The sequence below is a fragment of the Mobula hypostoma genome, chromosome 2 (genome assembly GCF_963921235.1).
Source record: "Mobula hypostoma chromosome 2, sMobHyp1.1, whole genome shotgun sequence".
In the NCBI taxonomy this organism is placed as follows: Eukaryota; Metazoa; Chordata; class Chondrichthyes; order Myliobatiformes; family Myliobatidae; genus Mobula; species Mobula hypostoma.
In genome coordinates this window covers 236,091,933-236,105,651 of record NC_086098.1, presented here as the reverse complement: position 1 = coordinate 236,105,651, position 13,719 = coordinate 236,091,933, and the positions used below count along the sequence as shown (strand labels likewise).

Here is a 13,719-nt window from a genome sequence, read left to right as displayed (position 1 = left end):
ATCTGAGTTGTGCTTTTGTACTGCTGGACATTGCTTGTACTGGCTGGTTACCTTATTTATTTTATTCGTTGTTTTATAGCACTGAGTATGAGAGTTGCAAACTCATTTTCGCTGTATTGGTGCATGACAAATTGCACTATGCAATGACAATAAAGATATTTCATCTCATTTCAAAACTGTTCAGAATACTCAAGGTGAGGCCTCACCAGCGCCTTATAAAGCATCACATCCTTGCTCTTGTATTCCAGACCTCTTGAAACGAATACTAACATGACATTTGCCTTCCTCACCACCATCTCAACTTGGAAGTTAACCTTCAGGGTGTTCTGCACAAGGACTCCGAAGTCCCTCTGCATCCTAGATTCCTGGATTTTCTCCCCGTTTAGAAAATAGTCTGTTCATTTATTTCTACTACCAAAGTGCATGACCATGCATATTCCAAAGAACAAGGATGTAGCAAGTTGCAGAGAAGGCAGTGGACTTAACCCAATACATCAAGAGGACATCTGTCTCCACCATCAGTAGTATCTACAGGAGGCACTGCCACAGAAAGGCAATTTTCATCATCAAAGATCTTCACCATCCTGGCTGTGCCATCTTGTTGAAGCTACCTTTGAGCAAGAGTGCAGAGGCCTGAAGTCCCACACCACCAGGTTCCCTTCAATCATCTAGTTCTTGAACCAGCTAGCACTACCCTAATTGCTAACTCAGGATAGTAAAACAGTGATTTCATTTTACAGCTTCAGCGGGCTGCAGTCAGTGTTCGAAGCTGTTCGTTGATGACGCCACATGTGGTTTACAAAGAGCTAGATGATTTCGGGACTTTTTAGTGGGCTGCAGTCATAACGATCTATAAGGCATATGGCAGGGGCCAGTAAAAAGAAGTGAGGTATAAACTGAGTAGCTATTGTGGGCGCAGACAGTTTTAGAGTGGCCAGGCTTTAGATCAACGGCTTTGGGCAAGAACAGGCAAAGGTTCTAAAGAAGTTTCTAGTAAGTTTTTCCCCTGTTAGTACATAGCTAGTGCACTGACAATGGATCCAGAGTTAGTGGTGTATTCCTCGTGAAGGATGTGGGAACGTTGAGAGACCTCCAATCTCCCTGATAACTGCATCTGCATGAAGTGCATCAAGGTGCATCTCCTGACAGATTATTACAAGGAACTGGAGCTGCAGCTCATAGGGGAATTCTTGAAGAGTTAGTTATCTCTAACTTGCAGGAGATGGGTACCTAGATTGCTGTCAGGAGAGAGAAAGGGAATAGGCAGCCAGTGAAGAGCATCTCTGTGGCTATTCTGCTCAATAATAAGTATACTTCTTTAGAATACTGTTGGGGGTATGTCCTACCAGACAGAAGCCTCAGTGACCTGATCTCTGGCACTTCGTCTATCTCTGTGACTCAGAAGGGAAGTGTGGGGTGGGGGGAGATAATTGGGGGGGGTAGTTGTGTTAGGGGATCCCATAATTAGAGGAGCAGGCAGCAGATTCTGCAGAGGTGAAAAAAGACAGCTGGATGGTATATTGTTTTCCAGGTGCCAGGATCCGGGTTGCCTTGGTTTGGTGCCAACAACAAAGGCAGAAAAAGGGAAGAGGTGCTGAAGGGAGAATATAGGGAGTCAGGGAGAAAGTTGAAATGCAGGTCTTCCAGAGTAGTGATTTCTGGATGGGTTGCCTGTGCCACACGCCAGTGAGGGTGAGAATAGGATGATGTGGCAGATGAATGCGTAGCTGGAGAACCAGTGCAGGGTTTCAGATTTCTGCATCATTGGGATCTCTTCTGAGGAAGGTATGACCTATATAAAAAGGATGTGTTACGTTTGAACTGCGGGGGACGGAGGGTGCATGGTGCAGAATCCTTGCAACCAGGTTTGCGAGTGCTGTTGAGGAGGTTTAAATTGGTTTGCCTGGGGAATGGGAACCAGAGTGACAGTGCTGAGGATGGGGCAGTTGGTATACAGCTAGATGCAGCGTGTAGTGAGACTGTGAGGAAGGATAGGTAGATGATGGGGCAAATTTGCAGTCAGAGGGATGAGTAACAGGGAATAAAAATAGAAAGGGTGATGAATACAGGACTGACGTTGTTATATTTGAATGCATGTAGTTGTTACTATCACTCCTTAGTAATAATGATCAGAGGCACAGAGAGAATCTGTATTTACTGACAAGTACCTTCGTAGTCGCAATGGGAGAGCACGTGAATTTACACAATGGGAATATCTGTACGCACACCTGCTAAGTCTTCTGGACCCTCCATGAACAGTTAAATATAGAAAGGGTATACCCAGGAAAGGATGCTGGCCATGTGTTTCTCGTAGTCCTAATCTAATGTCCCCATGTCCGTGGGGTACTCCACATCCATGATGGTTGGTCTCTGGAGAGTTGTTGCTGCTTTGTATTTGAAGCTTCTGCTTTTATATTCGTTCCCTATGTTCCATGGTTTTCAGTTGGGCGCCGGTTGCTCAGAGAGATTTGGCGGGGGGTGGGGGGGTGGGTGCCCGGAGTTTGGCCGGGGGCCGTGGTCGAGTGGTTGGCGACTTGGGCCGGCTCCCCCACCAGACTTAGTCTGGTGAGGAGGGTGTGAGGACACCCAGCAGGACTAAAACAAACAAGACCTGACAAAGGACAGATGAATTCCTTGTGAGCCAACGGCCATCTTCTGTGGAAGAGATTAAAGCCTCACCACGTATCTACGAATCGTATGCTATGCACCTAGTTAGAAGAGACATGATGAACTTGGGCGCTGCACCGTGTGCCTGGACCTGCCCAAGGCCTCCGCCTAAGGAAGGGCCGAGCTCGAAGAAGCGGCCACAGCTGGAGGCCGAAACGGCCTCGGGCTCGAGTTCAGCGAGGGCAGTGGCCGGCGGTGCCAGGGCAGACTGGAGGAGAGGCTGTACTCGGTGCTGTTGCAAGATGGAAGAAGATGGAGCTGCATAGCCGCCAACCTTGGATTCGGGACGGCACCCACTGACTGACTGACTGATGCTCCAATTCAGTGTTATTGGCTTTGGGTCATCTGACTGACCTATATCACCTTATTGGCTCTGGTCCATCCATTTATTGCCTTTTTTCCACAGGAGACAACTGGTAATTTGTGGCTCTTTGTTCTAAATCGATCAACCAACTCCAATCACTCAGGGCAGACACAGACCCCACCATTCACAAACCTACCTGTTATATCATATCAAAGAAGAGCCCACAAATAACTTCTTATTTGGAATTGATCTCTGGTCCAGAATATTACCTGGAGCATCATTGTGACTACTTTAAAACATTGATTCAGCCAAGCAAAACCAGTTCACAAAATACAGAATACAGAACAGCTTCACAAAATGGCAGCCTCCATTTCTTCAACCTCATAGCAGGAATAAAGACAAAACACAAAATAATCTGCAGATGCTGGGGTCAAAGCAACACTCACAACAGTCCTGACGAAGGGTTTCGGCCCGAAACGTCGAGTGATCTTTTCCACCGATGCTGCCGGACCTGCTGAGTTCCTCCAGCGTGTTGTGAGTGTTGCTAGGAATAAAGACAAGTGGTGTATCTACTTCCAATGTCCTTGATTCATTCAAATTCACTAAATTGTAGATTGTAGCTCTTTTTGGCCAACACTGTCTGTAGAATAAGGTAGATGATCATATATGCAGTTAGAGATAGTCACTGGAAAATGATGCTAGGGAGATAGTAATAGGGGCCAAAGATGAAATTAATAAGAATTTTGCATCAGTCTTCACTGTGGAAGACACTTACAGAATGCCAGAAATGCAAGAGTGTCAGGGGTCTGAAGTGAGAGTTGTTTTGGAAGCAGATACACCTGAAGATAGGTAAGTCACCTGGACCAGATGGGTTCTGAAAGAGGTAGCTGAAGAGGTTGTAGAGGCATTAGTAATAATCTTTCAAGAAACACTCAACTCTGGAATGCTTCAGGAGGACTAGAAAATTGCAAATGTCACTCCACTCTTTTAGAAGGGAGGGAGGCAGAAGAAAGGAAATTATAGAGCAGTTAGCCAGACATTTGAGCTTGGAAATATGTTGGAGTCTATTATTAAGGATGAGATTTGGGTACTTGGCAGCACATGACAAAATAGGCCAAAGTCAGTATGGTTTTCTTAAAGGGAAATGTTGCCTGACAAATCTGTTGGAATTCTTTGAGGAGAGTAACAGGCAAGATAGACAAAGGAAAGTCAGTGGATGTTTATTTAGATTTTTAGAAGGACTTTGAAAGGTGCTGCATGTGAGGCTGCCTAACAAGATAAGAGTCCATGGTATTACAGAAAACAAACCAGCATGTACAAGGATTGGGTGACTGGCTGGAGGTAAAGAATGGGATTAAGGGGAGATGTTCTGGTTGGCTGCCAGTGACTAGTGTTATGCTGTTGGGGCGGCTTCTTAACATGTCGTATGTCAGTAATTTGGATGACAGAATTGATGGCTTTGTGGCCAAGTTTTTAGACAATATGAAGATAGGTGGAGGGGCAGGTAGTGTTGAGGAAGCATAGAGTCATAGAAAAATACAGCACAGAAATAGGCCCTTTGGCCCATCTAGTCCATGCCGAGACACTTAAACTGCCTACTCCCATTGACTTGCACCCAGTCCATAGCCCTCCATGCCCCTACCATCCGTGTACCTATCCAAACTTCTCTTAAACATTGAAATTGAGTTTGTGCTGGCAGCTTATTCCACACTCTCTCCTCTGAATGAAGAAGTTTCCACTTACTTTCCCCTTAAACTTTTCACCTTTTACCCTTAATTCATGACCTCTAGTTAAAGTCCCAGCCAGTCTCAGTGGAAAAAGCCTGCTTGCATTTTCTCTATCTGTACAGCTCATAATTTTGTACATCTCTATCAAATCTCCCCTCAATCTTCTATGTTCCAAGGAATAAAATCCTAAACTATGCAGTCTTCCCTTTTACCTCAGGTGCTCCATTTTAACCTGGCTACATCCTTGTAAATTTTCTCTGTACTCTGTCAACCTTACTTACATCTTTCCTGTAGGTCGGTGACCACACCTACACACAATACTCCAAATTAGGTCTCTCTAATGTGTAATACAACTTCAAGATAATACCCAATCTTTGCACTCAATACTTTGATTGATGAAGGCTAAAGTGACAAAGGCTCTAACTACCTGTGATGCCACTTTCAATGATTTATGGACCAGTAGTCAGACCCCTTTGTTCGACTGCACTCTGACTATTCATAGTGTAAGACCTACCTTGGTTAATCAAACTTGTCTGATTTAAATTCAACCCATTTTTCCAGCTGGTTCAAGCTCTGATAGTCTTCCACTACACCCCCAATTTTGGTATCATCTGCAAACTTGCTGACCTAGTTAACCACGTTATTGTCCAGATGATTAATATAGATGACAAACAATAACGGACCCAAGTCTGATCCCTGTGGCACTCCACTGGTCACAGGCCTCTAGTCAGGGAGGCAACCATCTACTACCACTCTCTGGCTTCTCCCACAAGGCTAATGTCTAATCCTACTTACTGCCTCATCTTCAATGCGGAGTGACTGAACCGTCTTGACCAACTTTCCACATGGGACCTTGTCAAATGCCTTGCCTTCATCAACTTTCCTGGTAACTTCCTTGAAAAACTGTATAAGGTTAGTTAGGCATGATCTACCATGCACAAAGCCATGAAGACCCTTAATCAGTTCATGTCTATCCAAATACTTACAGTACATATCTAGTCCCTTGGAATACCTTCCAATACCTTTCCCACCACTGATGTCAGGTTCACCAGCCTATTTACTTGTTTTTCTTTTAGAGCCTTTCTTAAACAGCAGAACAACATTTGCTCCCCTCAATCCTCCACTACCTCACCGGTAGCTAAGGATTATTATTATCTCTGCTAGGGTCCCTGCAATTTCTGCACTTGCCTGACAAGGGTCAAAGAGAACACTTTGTCAACTTTGGGGATTTATTCACCCTCATTTGCCTCAAGCCAGCAATCGCCTCCTCCTCTGTAATCTGTGTATGGTCCATGATGTTGATACTGCTTTCCCTCAGTTCTATAGACTCTGTGTCCATCTGCTGAGTAAATATAGATGCTTTGGCTCCATGCACAGATTACCATTCTGATCTTCCAGAGGATCAGTGTTGTCCCTTCCAATCCTTTTGCTCTTAACATATCTGTACAATTCCTTAGAATTCTCCTTCACCTTGTCATGCCTTCTTTTAGCCTTTCTGATTCTTTCTTAAGTGTTCGCTTGCATTTCTTGTACTCCTCAAGTACCTAATTTGTTAATACCTATCTATACCTGCTATACACCTTTTTTTTTAACCAAGACCTCAATATCTCTCGAAAATCAAGGTTCCCTTAACCTGTTATCTTTCCCTTTTATTCTGATAGGCACATACAAGTTTTGCACTCTCAAAATTTTAGTTTTGAAGGCCTCCTGCTTACCAAGTACACCTTTGCCAGAAACAGCCTGTCCCAATCCAAACTTGCCACATCCTTTTGGATACCATCAAAATGTTCAAAGGTCAAATTTAATGTCAGAGGAAACGTGTACAATATACGTCCTGAAATGCTTTTTCTTCGCAAACATCCACGAAAACAGAGAAGTGCCCCAAAGAATGAACGACAGTTAAACGTCAGAACCCCAAATTTCCCCCAGCACCCCCCCCATGTGTAAGTGCCAGTGAGCAACAATCCCCCCTCCCCCCACCAGCAAACAAAAAATGCACATCGGTACCATCACCAAGCCCAAGCGTGAGCTAAGCAATAGCAAGGGCACAGACCAAAGTTACCCAAAGGGCCTCACGTTTCATCTGAAATTCGACAAACCACACGTTCTCTCTCTCCCTGGCAAGGGAGAGGGAGGCATAACAACAACCCGCTGGTTTACGATGTTAAAAGTCCGTTTTGTCTCTTTTTTCGAGCTCTGTGTCCGAAGATCTCAAAGACCTCTTTCTCCAATTTAGAATCTCAACCCATAGGCCTGTCCCATATTTTTGCATATTTACTTTGAAACTAATGACATTCTGATCACTGGACGCAACGTGGTCCCCTACACAAACTTCTCTCACTTGCCCTGTCTCATTCCCTAATTGGAGATCAAGTATTGCACACTCTGTCATTGGGACTTCAATATACTGATTAAGGAAACTTTCCTGAACACATTTGACAAACTCTATCCCATCTAGTCCTTTCACAGTATGGGTGTTACAGTCAATATATGGGAAGTTAAATTCACCTACTATACAACCAAGCACCAATCAGGGTGTCTGCAGAATTGGTAAAAAAAAATGGCAGATGGAATATAATGTTGGGAAGTGCATGGTCATGTATTTTGGTAGGAGGAATAAAGGTGTGGACTATTTTCTGAATGGGGAGAAAACTAATAATCAGAGGTGCAAAGGAACTTGGGAGTCCTTGTGCAGGATTCCTTAAAGGTTAACTTGTAAATTGAGCTGGTAGTAAGGAAGAAAATGTAATGTTAGCATTTATTTCAAGAGGACTAGAATACAAAAGCAAGGATGTAATGCTGAGGGTTTATAAAGTACTAGTCAGACTGCACTTGGTGTGTTGTCAGTGGTTTTGGACCCCTTACCTCAGAAAGAATGTGCTGGTGTCGGAGAGGGTCAAGAGGGGGTTTATGAGAATGATTCCAGGAACGAAAGAGTTAACATAGGGGAGCGTTGAATGGCTCTGGGCCTGTACTCGTTGGTTTAGAAAATGAAAGATGATCTCATTGAAACCTATTGAATACTGAAATCCTATATAGAGTGCATGTGGAGAAGATGTTTCCCATTTTTGGAGCATCTAGAACCAGAGGGCACAGCCTCAGAATAGAGGGGCATCTATTTAGAACAGAGATGCTGTTTCTTCAGCCAGAGGATGGTGAACCTGTGTAATTCATTGCCACATATGGCTGTGCAGGCCAAGTCATTGGCTATATTTAAGGAGGAGGTTGAATGGTTCTTGATTAATCAGGGCATCAAAAGTTATGGGAAGAAGGCAGGAGAATGGGATTGAAAGAAATAATAAGTCAGCCATGATGGAATGCTGAAGACTCGATGGGCCAAAAGCCTAATTCTTCTCCTATGTTCCATGGTTTTAAGATCTCTTTAACTCATATGTATTGGTCTTGTATAAAGCTAGGTAACTTTTGGAGAGATGTTTTTAAAACACTATAAAGAGTTTTGGACCTGGATATACAACCTCACTTGCTTACGGCAATTTTTGGGATTATCCCATCGGAAGCAGGAATTCTGCTCAACGTATAATAGCCTTTTTGACATTACTGGCTAGGAGAGCCATTTTATTGAAGTGGAAGGATTCTAATCTTCCTACAGTCTTTTACTGGCTCTCCTCCATTATGTCCTGTTTAATTTTAGAGAAAATAAGAAGTCGGACATTTGATACATCCTTTAAATTTGAGCAAATATGGCGACCTTTTATCATTTTCATTTAATTTAATTTATTACGCTTTCAATCTTTTTTTTTCGAAGTCTTAGATTTGATCAGAAAGTATTTCTTTCTTTCTTTTTTTTGGCATATCCTCAAAATGGACTGCCCAGTCCCTTTTTTTTTGTTTTATTATAGTGTAGTGGGTTTTTTTCCTTTTCATTTAAAATCCAATGTTTTTCCTTTCTTTTCATAAACTGGTAAGAGGAGAATTGTTAGTTTCTTTTTTATTATTATTATATATTTTACACTAGTTTAACATTATCTATGAATTTGACAATGTTTATCTTAATCTTGGTTTATAGTGTAACTGATATGTATATTTGAACTAATTCACCTCTTGACTGTATCTTCGCCTTTTAAAAAAATCAATAAAAAGGTTAATAAAGAAAAAGAAAGGTTTTAAGATCTCTTTGCACTGCAATGGCTTACTTACTTACTACCCATTATGCCACTGGTGTTTAGGGCAGCAATGAAGGTCCTCCATCTCAGATGGTGTTCAGGGCTTCCTTCACCATGTCGGTAGCTTCCACTCGGTTTTCAGTACTGTCAGTTATGCAAGTCTCGGGTGGAGACTCAGGAGTATTGTCACACTCAGATGTGGATGGTTTCTTCACTGCTGTTTCTGTAATAATTTTGTTTGACCAGTCAAGGTTGTTAACCCTGAGCTGAACCCCTGAACCTAGAGGACTGGTGGACCACTATTAGTCTGGCCTCTTCCCTTTGACCTGTTTGGCATGGGTGACCCTACTAAGAGCGAAAGCATGAGGCCCTGACTCCAGCCAGCATAGCTCTCCAGGTCATTGGGGCACGCAAGCCTCCACACCCAATGGCAAGGTTGTGACAATCTAGGAGGGCATGACAACTCCTTTTGTTCTAATTGTGTTGTGTTTCTTGTCTGTAACCTTTTGAATGCTGCTGCAAGTAAGTTTTTCATTGCACCTGTGCACACATAGACTTGTGCAGATGACAACAAAGTTAATCTGTTGAGTGGGTTGGAACACTCCCAGCTGGCCTGGGTGAGTGCAGATCCATCAACCCTCAAGAGGCTTGACACCATCCAGGATAGAGCAGCCTGTCAGTCAACACCCCATCCACCCAGACCCACACTTCCAAGCCTGAGACCCTCCCCCTTCCCCTCACCTCAGGCACATAGCGAGTGTGGGTTTCTGGTGCCCACCATCCTAATGACTTCTGTCAAGGACTGTAGCCTAGGCTGTGCAGAGCTCTCCCTCAGCTGAAGGCTGAGGGATGCCTCTCCCCTCCGTCCCCACCCCAACGTATCTCAGGCTCAGCAGTGGCTCTGAAGGTTCAAAGTCCTTTGGCAGAGGCTCACAAACTCTTGCGTAATCATAGTGAAATGCGACTCAGAATTTTACACAGGGTGGATCATCTTCAAACACAGTGTGAGAGCTCAATGTCAACTCTGCCTGACCACACACACACACAATCCACCCACTTCCCTGCACTTCCAACACAAAATTCCAGCAATTACCCCCATCCCTAACTTTGCCTTTCTCTCTCTCTCTCTGTCATGAATTTTTTCAGCCTGCAACATCAAAAGCTTATTGATATCTACAGAAGCTGCCTGACCTGCTGAGTTTCGCCAGCATTTTGTGTATGTTGCTCTGCATCCCCGCCCCCCCACTTTCTTTTCTCTCAGCGAGGGATAGAGAAGTTCTGAAGAAGTGAAGTTTACCAGAAGCAGAATAAGCTTTAGTATCACTGGCACACGTCATGAAATTTGCCATCTTGCAACAGCAGTACATAATAATAAAAGCTATAAATTACAAGTCTATACATTTATATGTACATACAAATTAAATAAGTAATGCAGAAGGAGAAGGTGTAGAATCAGATGTAGTTCATATTGTCCATTCAGAAATCTGATGGAACAGCAGAAGAAGCTGTTACTAAAACTTTGAGTGTGTGTCTTCAGGCTTTTCTACCTCCTCCTTGATGGTAGCCATGAGAAGATGACATGTCCTGGGTGTAGAGATCCTTAATGATGGATGCTGCTTTTTTTGAGGTGTCACTCTTTGAAGGTGTCCTGGATTGTAGGAAGGCTTGTGCCCATGGATCTGGCTGAGTTTGTAACTTTCTGGTCCTGTTCAGTGGCCCCTCCATAGCAGACAGTGATGCAACCAGTTAGAATGCTCTCTCTGTAGAAATTTGCAAGTGGCTTTGGTGGCGTAGCAATTCCCAAACTCCCAAATGAAATATAGCTACTGTTGTGACTTCTTTGTAGTTGCACCAATATGTTGGGCTCAGGATAGATCCCTTTCTGAAGTCTACAATCAATTCCTGGAATAAGATCATATGACTTGCAATTTTATTTGGCTTCTGTTGTTAACATGGTTCTCTTCTTTTCATTCTCTTTCTCTCTGCTCACTTTCTTCAATCTGTCCCACCAGTGCATCACAGAAAATACAGCACACACCAGACAATGGTGGATCTGAGCATTTCAAGCAATGGATACGGACGAGAATGAACAGTCGAAGTTTCGGGCTGAGACTCTTCAACAGGACTAGAAAGGAAGGTAGGGGGAAGGAGCACAAGCTGGAATGTGATAGGTGAGACCAGGTGAGGTTGAAGGTGGGTGGTGGAGAAAATTTGACATCAGCCTGACAGACAGTGAGCAAAGTGTGAAAGGTAGATAGGTCGAGAGGGACAGAGAGAGAGAGTGATAGATAGAGATGGAGAGAGACAAAGACAGATAGAGAGAGTGAGAGAGATAGATATATACAGTTGAAGTCAGAGGTTTACACATACATTTAGCCAACTCAGTATATTTAAACTCTGTTTTTCACAATTCCTGACATTTAATCCTAGAAAACATTCCCTGTCTTAGGTCAGTTAGCATCACTACTTTACTTTAAGAATGTGAAATGTCAGAATAATAGTAGAGAGAATGATTTATTTCAGTTTTTATTTCTTTCATCACTTTCTCGGTGGGTCAGAAGTTTACATACACTTTGTTAGTATTTGGTAGCATTGTCTTTAAATTGTTTAACTTGGGTCAAATGTTTTTGGTAGCCTTCCACAAGCTTCTCACAGTAAGTTGCTGGAGTTTTGTTCCATTCCTCCAGACAGAACTGGTGTAACCGAGTCAGGTTTGTAGGCCTCCTTGCTCGCACACGCTTTTTCAGTTCTGCCCACAAATTTTCCATCGGATTGAGGTCAGAAAATGATGTCAGGTCTGGTTCATCCTTGAGAGCAATTTCCAAACGCCTGAAGGTACCACGTTCATCTGTACAAGCAATAGTATGCAAGTATAAACGCCATGGGACCATGCAGCCGTCATACCGCTCAGGAAGGAGACGTGTTCTGTCTCCTAGAGATGAACGTACTTTGGCACGAAAAGTGCAAATCAATCTCAGAACAACAGCAAAGGACCTTGTGAAGATGCTGGAGGAAACAGGTAGACAAGTATCTATATCCACAGTAAAACAAGTCCTATATCGAAATAACCTGAAAGGCTGCTCAGCAAGGAAGAAGCCACTGCTCCAAAACCGCCATAAAAAAGCCAGACTACAGTTTGCAAGTGCACATGGGAACAAAGATCTTACTTTTTGGAGAAATGTCCTCTGGTCTGATGAAACAAAAATTGAACTGTTTGGCCATAATGACCATCGTTATGTTTGGAGGAAAAAGGGTGAGGCTTGCAAGCCGAAGAACACCATCCCAACCGTGAAGCATGGGGGTGGCAGCATCATGTAGTGGGGGTGCTTTGCTGCAGGAGAGACTGGTGCACTTCACAAAATAGATGGCATCATGAGGAAGGAAAATTATGTGGATATATTGAAGCAACAGCTCAAGACATCAGCCAGGAAGTTCAAGCTGGGTCGCAAATGGGTCTTCCAAATGGACAATGACCCCAAGCATACCTCCAAAGGTTGTGACAAAATTGCTTAAGGACAACAAAGTCAAGGTATTGGAGTTGCCATCACAAAGCCCTGACCTTAATCTGATAGAAAATTGGTGGGCAGAACTGAAAAAGCGTGTGCGAGCAAGGAGGCCTACAAACCTGACTCAGTTACACCAGTTCTGTCTGGAGGAATGGAACAAAATTCCGGCAGCTTACTGTCAGAAGTTTGTGGAAGGCTACCAAAACATTTGACCCAAGTTAAACAATTTAAAGGCAATGCTCCCAAATACTAACAAAGTGTATGTAAACTTCTGACCCACTGGGAAAGTGATGAAAGAAATAAAAGCTGAAACAAATCATTCTCTCTACTATTATTCTGACATTTCACATTCTTAAAAGAAAGTAGTGATCCTAACTGACCTAAGACAGGGAATATTTTCTCGGATTAAATGTCAGGAATTGTGAAAAACTGAGTTTAAATGTATTTGGCTAAGGTGTATGTAAACTTCTGATTTCAACTGTATATATAGAGAGACAGAGACAGAGAGAGATTGTTAACAGTTTGGATTGAAAGCATGCATCAGGATTTAAGGGCAGCTTCTTTTGCACTGCTATCAGATTCCTGAACCAATCATCTCTTTCACTTCTTCAGGAACAGAAATTTGACATGCCCCCAGTCAAGCCTTTATTGTTGTGCCACAGAGAGCATTTTATCCGGATGCATCACAGCTTGGTACGGCCACTGCTCTGTCCATGACCACAAGGAACTGCAGAGAGTTCTGAACACGACTCAGCACATCATAGAAACCAGCCTCCCATTCATGGACTCTTGTCTACACTTCCCACTGTTTCAGTAAAGAAGCCATCACAGGCATTCTCTCTTCTCTGCCTCCCAGCAGGGTGAAGATGCAAAGTCGGAAAGCACATACCACTAGGCTCAAAGACAACTTCTATGCCACTGTTATAAATCTGTTGTATAGTTCCCTTGTAGGATAAGGTGGAGACTTGACCTCACAATCTGCACCATATTGCCTGCCTGCACTTTCTCTGTAACTGTTACACTTTATCCTGCATTCTGTTATTGCCTTACCTTGTTGTATCTCAATGCACTGTGTAATGATTTAATCTGTATGAACAGTAGGCAAGAGAAGCTTTTTAATGAATCTCAGTAAATGTGACAATAATGAACCAATTATACTATCTCCTACTGAGTAAGGCTGCCACCTTCTTGGAGTGAATCCTCCCTCTCTTATTTATCCTGTTTTTTATCACTAGACCATTTCTCTCTGCACTGTCTCAGACAGCACTATAGTGTCTTCACTGTTTTGTGCTCATCGCTGAATTTATTATTGGCACAACTCTGCCGTGGACAGTCTCCACCCGCCTGCGAAAGGAGACAGGTTGGGCATGGGGCTAGCAACTCCATCCTGT

At 43.3% G+C, this 13,719-nt stretch overlaps 1 protein-coding gene across 4 annotated transcripts in view; it reads right to left on the bottom strand.

Moving 5' to 3' along the window:
* The window catches only part of tlr18 (toll-like receptor 18), a 60,812-nt gene that overhangs the window by 37,626 nt on the left and 9,467 nt on the right, over window positions 1-13,719 (bottom strand). The window contains exon 2 of one of the 4 annotated variants that reach the window (XM_063041658.1): window positions 3,418-3,515. The exons of the other annotated variants lie outside the window; for them this stretch is intronic. The gene's annotated coding sequence lies outside the window, so the exon portion shown is untranslated. The remainder of the gene's footprint in view (window positions 1-3,417; window positions 3,516-13,719) is intronic. 4 annotated transcript variants of the gene reach the window in all.